The 8,207-nt window shown below is 33.3% G+C and overlaps 1 pseudogene; it reads left to right on the top strand.

Annotated features, from left to right (window-relative positions):
• Positions 1 to 1,423: 1,423 nt before the first annotated feature.
• Positions 1,424 to 2,813, top strand: LOC135958572 (putative nuclease HARBI1; annotated as a pseudogene).
• Positions 2,814 to 8,207: the final 5,394 nt, after the last annotated feature.

Here is an 8,207-nt window from a genome sequence, read left to right as displayed (position 1 = left end):
CTCGATCTTTTTATGGTTTTTTAGATATGGCGGGCCTACGGAGGGTCGATATTTATTTTTAAAATATCAGCTATAAAATAAAAGCAACTTGCTAACAGTTATCTCTTTTCTATAAAATGTTATACGTAAAAAGGGCCGTATTTTTTACGTTTTTTCCAAAAAAAGCCCATATATTTTTTCTTTTGTAGAAAAAAAATTTCTTCGGGACTATATACAATTTTTATATTGTCCGGAAAGATAATTTAATGCAAATGCGTGTAAAGAAAAATTTGACTCACTTAAGCGGACTCACCAGTAATATACAAACTTGGCCAATTTTAAAAGAAAAATTTCGGTTTGAGTAAAAAAGTCTAAAAAGGCAAAGCACCGATCCACGAAAAAGCTTCATATTTGTATAACCCCATATGTTTCTTAAATACCCACTAAGTATTTTACTGTCATACAGTAAATAACTTCACAGTAGGCACTTTTCTAAAAAGCTCAGTTTTTGGAACCCATTTTCCCCGTTTTAGGAATTTTAGTACTTGAAAATAAAAAAATATAAAAAATTGTAATGCCATTGATTTAAGTACATTTGACTCAATATTGGTTCCAAATTTTGTTATGTTATCTTTAATTTTTAAAATTTTACATTAATTCAAATTTTATATTTTTATTCGTGGAAAATCACCATATGAATTTTTTTTTAGTTTTTAAGGTAAATGAAGTCCCAAAATTTTATAAAATTATTTAATTTTACTAAAATATAATAATGTTTTCAACAATATCAAATACTTATATAAAATGCCTTTATTTACTCCTCAGAAGTTCCACAAACCATGGCCCCTTTGAAAAATCACTTGTAAGCATTTTTTTGATCTTCTCAAGGACTATTTATATTCAAAATTTCAGCTCATTCGGATCATAAATGGATTTTTGTCGATTTTTTTAAAAAAATTGCGACCTGAGGTGACCATCTTTGAGGGGCTACGTACTTGCCCCCATTAGCGCTAGGAAGCTGAACAAACGTAAATCAACTCAGCTCAAACCATGTGAAATTTCGTAACAATATCTACAATAGTTCCCAAGATACCGAATTATTTCCAAAAAAAAAGTTTTTAAACCACTGTGCTCCGGTCCATATAAGCTAAATTTCATTTTTTTAGGTTCATTGGTGCTGAAATTACAAATACAGCCCAATCACAAATATTCCCTAGGAAATTCATTCCCACGGAAAATACTTTTCTCGAGAAATAATTCCTCCAATTATAAATTCCGCGGGAACAAAAAAAAAATAAAAAGTGGCATCATTGAATTTTGAAGTCAGCTGTTTTGCTTATTGACATTTAATTTCCTAATATTTTTGTTTTTGATTTGTGGTTTTTTGTGTGCAAATTTAAATAAATTTATAGTTTTATATAAAAATTTGAATGAAAAATTAAAAATGAATTCTTCAGTCATGCGAGCACTAGTGCAGGAGATTGTTGTTGTAGAAGAACAACAACGAAATAGCCAAAGAATTACCAGAAGGCAGTTGAGGGATGAATCTAATCCGCTTGAGTTGCCGCAGTGACTGTAAGTACATAAATACAAATAAATTTTACTCGATTTAATTTGTTTGGCTTGTGACAGGTTTCAAAAGTATTATAGAGTAAATAAACCGGCTTTTCGGTATTTACTAGAAGTTCTGACATCTCACTCTCTACCAACAAAAAAACAATTTGGAGTTGCACCTATAGTCAAATTAAGTGCGAGTTTGCGTTTTTGCGACTGGTGTTGGAAAAGATTCCGACGTATCTTTAGCACAGTCAACGTTTAGCAAAGTGTTTGCAGAAGTTGTCAAGATTTTCGAAACTCATCTCTGCCCAGTTTGGATCGAAGTACCAAAAACCATAGAAGAAAAAATAAAAATTGCACTTGCGTTCTATATGAAACACAATATTCCAGGAGTTGTCGGGTGCATCGATGGAACGCATGTGCAAATTATAGCCCCTTCGGACAATAAACACCTTTATTACAACAGAAAAGGAAAGTTTAGCATGAATGTTTTGTTGGTAAGTTTGACACTTTAGTATATTTACATATGTATTTATGTAACTACAAAACTTTATTTGAAAAATTTCAGCTTTGTGACCACCAGCTAAAAATTCGTTATGTAGACTCATCACATTATGGTGCGTGTCACGACTCCTTTATATGGAACACCAGTGATCTACGAAATAACTTTGAGCAAAGGTATTTGCAAGGCGAAACAAACTTTTGGTTACTAGGTAAAAATTTTTAAAATAAGGGGAACCTAATTTAATTATTATTATAGGTGATGCTGGATATCCTTTAGAACCATGGCTCTTAACACCACATCGAGTTCCTGAGGATGGTACGCCAGAAATGCAGTTTAATGAAACCCACGCAAAATGCCGCAACATCATCGAACGCACTATTGGAGTGTTAAAAAACCGTTGGCGATGCCTTATAGACGCGAGGGAATTTTACTATTCCCCGGAAAAGGCAGCTAGAATTGTAAATGTATGCTGCGCTTTACATAATATATGCATTCATTACAATGTAAGAGACATTCCAAGCGAACTCATAGAGTCAAGTGTGCCGGAAGAGGACGCAACACCACCAATTTCTAACCAATATCTAGCCGCCGCTCAAGCTATTAGGGCCAATATTGGACAAACACTTTTCTAGATAAATAAGTAACATTTAATTTTTTTCTAAAGATTTTATATTAAAATTTAAAAAAACGAAAACTTAAATAAACAATACATAAAAAAATACAAAAAACAAAAAATAATTCATAAAAGAAAAAAATTCAGGTCACAATGTAATATAAAAAAAAATAAAAATTAAACTAAGTTACACAGCAGGTCCTCATCTTTCTATTTCAAGTCTAGTTTTCTCCAACTTATATTCTATTTCTTTCAATCTCATCTGCTCCATAAATGTATTGTGCCGCTGCATTTCCTCTATTTCCTTCCGTTTAAGACTTTCCATTTCTTTAAAATGTTTTTTTTTGATGATCACCTAATTTATCAAGCGATCGATATATCTTTTTATTTGTTTCACCTTGCTCCTTATGGTTCACCACTACCAATTTGATTGTTTCCAGAAGTTCTTTTTGAATAACAAGTTCGGCTTGCAACGCGTCGTAGGAACTTTTAAGAGAATCTTTTTGGGGTACTGTATTTTTTTTCGGCTACTATCTGCTGCTTCCACAGTAGCTGGCGGTGTATTTTCAACAATACCATCTCTTTCAGCTGTATCTAACGACACATCCATACAGGAAATATTTTGCGGGGAGTCTAACATTTCTTCTGTATTAGATGCGTCATTAAAGCCAACGGGCTTCACCGGAACACCCTCAACAGAACACTTCATTCCTATGAGGTTGTAGATTTTCTCTTCTGTTGTAGACAACATTTGCTCTTTGTTAGGGCCACCTCCTGTGCCCTTTCTATTTTTTAAATTTTGTGATGCCTTTTGCCGTACGTACTTCTTTTGATCTGCCCAGACCTATGTATAATTATGAATATTTTAGTGTCGTTAATAAATTATTTTTAGAATATTGAGAACAAACCTTTTTCCACTCAGCAACACACTTCGTTGGAGGCCCCATGGAGTTGAGCTCGATTTCAGCGGTCTTCCAAAACCGCGCAAGCGCCTCCCTGCTACCTTTATGGAAACTGCATGCAATGTCTGCATTTGCTTCCATTAGTGTTATCAAATGTTGCAATTGCACTTTATTTGTACTCTTCGACCTAAAATAACAATAAAATATTTTTTTATTTATTTAAATTTTCATTATTAAAATATTACTTACATTTTTATGTAAACTCCCTTCGGTTTTCTAAGTGAAATATTTTTGGGGAAAAAACAAATTCAAAGGCATTGAGAATAACTACTTTTTTCCCCATTTAATTTTATTCCCTTTTACACGGTTGATAAAAATTATTCATAATAGGAGGAATGGAAAAAGGGAAAAAACTCACGCGGAATTATGATTCATGATTGGGCTGATAAAGAAATTCGAATAAAGAAAAAGTACGAAAAAGTCTACCCCTAGAATTCTCACTCACTTAGGACCGTATACATATGCTTAATTTCATGTTTCTAAGTCCATTGTTATAAAAAATTTAAAAAGTACCATTAGAATAAAAAAAGTACCTTGATTTCTCACTCACTTATGACCATATATGCTTAATTTAACTTAGGACCGTATACATATGCTTAATTTCATATTTCTAAGTCCATTGTTATAACAAATTTAAAAAGTACCATTAGAATAAAGATAAATTACCAAAAAGTCTCCCCCTAGAATTCTCACTCACTTAGGACCATATATGCTTAATTTCATGTTTCTAAGTCCATTGTTATAGAAAATTCAAAAAGTACCTTAGAAGAATAAAAAAGTACCTATAGTTCAGTTCTCACATTTTGGTACCTAAATATTATCGCCTATTCCTAACACTAACTTCACTCAGATACATATCAGCTAACTTTAATGTCGATAAGTGAAATAATTTAAAATATTAAAAAAGTACTATTCGGAGAAAAGTACCAATTTCCCTTTTCCTCCTGAACACCCGTCAAGTTTGAAATTTAAAAATATTCCAGTTTTCAAAAATTGTTTATGCTACAGACGTGTCTCAAATCTAAATTCTGTGTTAATGTGCCCAAGAAAAAATATGTTTTAAAAAAATTACCCAGATTTGCCCCAATATACATCATGGCACTCGAGTTCCAAATAACACTCTGTTAGTTAATTTTTGTATGCATCCAGTAGCCCGTTTCTGTATTTCTAGAATCTAAAAACTTTCCGCATGAAACGATTGAATTGCAATAAAAACAGTGTTAAATGAAACAAAATATGTTTTTTCTCGCACAAGTGTTTCTGTATCTTGAGTTTGCGAGAATTATCTGTCATTTAAATAATTTTCCAGCAATTATTGGAAGGATGTGAGAAAAAGTGTTTCTGTAACCCTAAGTCTCCACGTAGCAATTTTTATTGCTAAGCTCAAGCAATAACGTCGGCAGAGCAAGAGCAGAGTGATTGCTGATTGCTTTAGGTGGAGAAAACGTTCGTCACAAATACAAAATTTTCAAATCGAGAAGTTCTATGAAAAACTGTGGTTTATTTTACGTTAAATGATTTTTTTCACTAATTTCTTTGTTTTTTTGTTTGTTTTGGTTCTTAAATAAATTAAATATGGATGAATTAATCGCATCGAATCATAGAAAGAAGAAATTTTACATTAATGACAACTGAACTGACAGCTTATTGCTTAGCAATAATTGCTCAGACAATCAGCAGAGCAATCATTGCGCAATGGATTGCTACATATGGAATTTGCTGTCTACACTAGCAAATTTCATTGACGCAATCAAATTTGACAATTGCAGCAATAAATATTGCTACGTGGAGACTTAGGGTAACAATATTTTGCGAAAAGTTTCACACAAGAACTGTCAAAACAAGTCACATTTGAAATTGGTGTGAGAAAAACTAAATTTTAAAAAATATATATATTTTTAACTTCGTATGTATAAATATGGAACCCAAATCAGCCGAAAATGTAAGTTGCACAGAGTTTGAATAAAATAATTAATATACACATGTAAGTACACAAAAATGTGTTTCAAATTTATCTTTTTAAATTCAGCAGTTATAAGCGCCACACTATACTTTTTGTTTTATATTCAAATGATGACAATCAATAAAACACAATTCAATTCATGAAACTAAAATACAGGTCAATAGTGAAAACGATTATAAAAAGGTTGTAACATATTTTGAAACTCAAAAGAAAGGTTTTTACACTTATCAGCTGAAAGGAAGCAAGGGTCTACAAGTTGTAATAAAGGGTATTGATTGTAATGTTGAACCACTCGAAATAAAGCAAAGATAAAGTCTATAAGACAAAAAATGTGATAAATATTAGAAATCGCGAAAAAATACCCCAACCACTCTTCCGTGTTGAACTTGAACCCGGTGACATAAACCTGAAAAAAAAATGAAACACATCCCATATATAACCTGCATCGTAAAATTACGGTAGAAGAACCACACAAACGATTTGGCGCCGTCCAATGTATGAATTGCCAAGAATATGGACACACCAAGGCATATTGCAAATTGTCACCAGTATGTGTCATTTGCGGGGAGTCGCATAACACATCCCAATGTAACAAATCTAAAGATGATCCTAAAATAAAAAAAATGCAGCAATTGCGGAGGTAACCACACAGCAAACTACAGGGGTTGTCCTGTCTACTCAATTGTTAAAAAATCACAAAGCCAGAAACCAAAGATTTTCCCCGTTCAGCCATTAAATAACATCAATTTGAACTACCCCCGTTGCAACAGACATATGACAACAAAGTAACATATGCAAATGTACTTAGAAACAACCAAACCGAAATATGAACCCAGAGGTAAGAGAGCAAACGCCAATTTTCAATTTTACCCGACTAGAATCTACAATAGAAACTCTTGTGCAATCGGTAAATAACTTTACAAACTCAATGAGTAACATGATGCAAGAAATGCTTAAGATGCAATCAATGTTATTGCAGGCTGTGCTTAACAGACCATGAACTGTCCAAGAATATGTTTTTGAAATGCAAACGGCATACGCCAACACAAAAACGAACTCGAATATTTTTTAAGAAACCAACAAAGTGATGTAATGCTGGTTTCTGAAACTCATTTGACGTCCAGAAGTTCCTTTCGAATAAATGGATATGTAATATATGACACCAAAGATCCCAGAGATAGAGCATGCGGAGGCTCGGTAATTTTAATAAAAGCTCGATTAAAACACTACTTAATGTGTGATTTTTGCGAAGATTATCTTCAAGCTACTACAATCTGTCTTGAAGATTTTCATCGAAACTTAGTGATTTCATCGATATACTCACCCCCAAGATTCTCAATTAAAGAAAGTCAATATAATAGATTTTTTAAATCACTAGGCCCCCGTTTCCTGGCTGCTGGCGATTATAATGCTAAGCACACATTCTGGGGATCACGACAGATTACCCCTAAAGGTGGTGTTTTGTTCGACTCAATTTCTAAAATGGGTTTGCATATGCTTTCGAGCGGCAACCTACTTACTGGCCTACTGACCCACGAAAAATACCGGATGTTATTGATTTTAGCGTGATGAAAAATATCCCTAGAGAAATGATTCAATTTGAATCCTCGCTGGAACTATCTTCAGATCACTCACCCACTATTATTACTTTATTGAGTCCCCTAGAAATTGTATCCCCGACTGGTAATTTAGCGATGGCAGGCACAAGAATAAATTGGCTCAAATATAAAAAATACCTCAGTACACATTGCTCGGAAAACATACCGCTAAGAACACCAGAAAACATCGATCACTCTCTTATCAATTTCGATAAAAATCTCAAACTGGCTGCTCAACATGCTACCCAAACCCCCCGACAATTCAGATATAATAGAATTAATTCTGCAAATGTCGAACGGCTCTTAAATAAAAAAAGAAGATTTCGAAGAGAGTGGCAATTGCACAGATCCCCCCAACTAAAATCGAACAGAACAGAATCTGTGTTGTCTGTTTTCGCATTCAAATACAGAAACACTTTTTTCTCGCACATCGATAAACGATGGAATTTTTTGTTTCACACTTCATGTGAGAAGCTTTCCGATGCGAGAAATACAGAAACGAGATACAGGCGCCAATGTTAAAAAAATTATCAAAATTGTTAATCTATATAAATAAAAATCAAATGTCGTTCGTTGGTAATTGCATCAGTTGAGAACGCCTGGACCGATTTGGCCATTTTTTTGGTCAAATATTCGTCATAGTCCAACTTAGGTTTTTACGGAAAGAAAAATTGACCATGCCTACTTTTACGCCCATTTTTTTCGATTGGAAACATGGCTAAATATTTTTTAAATATTCGTAATAATCCAATTTAAGTTTCTACTGAAAGAAAAATTGACCACTCCTACTTTTAATCGTAGTAATCCAATTTAAGATTTTCTAAAACAAAAATTGACGACGCCCACTTTTTTCGATATATCTAAAATCACAGAACGCCTGGACGGATTTGGGAAAAAATTGTCCACGACCACTTATCAAATACATCTGAAAATATGTAACCAAAGGCAGTGACTTGGCTGAGTTGTTCATTTAGCCGTACATCTGGAAAATGGCCAAAATGTGTACTTAACTGAGGAGAATGTATTACAA

This window comes from Calliphora vicina, chromosome 4, assembly GCF_958450345.1.
Source record: "Calliphora vicina chromosome 4, idCalVici1.1, whole genome shotgun sequence".
Classification (NCBI taxonomy): domain Eukaryota; kingdom Metazoa; phylum Arthropoda; class Insecta; order Diptera; family Calliphoridae; genus Calliphora; species Calliphora vicina.
Note: the sequence above shows the minus strand (reverse complement) of the source record. Positions and strands in the feature narration are given on the sequence as shown.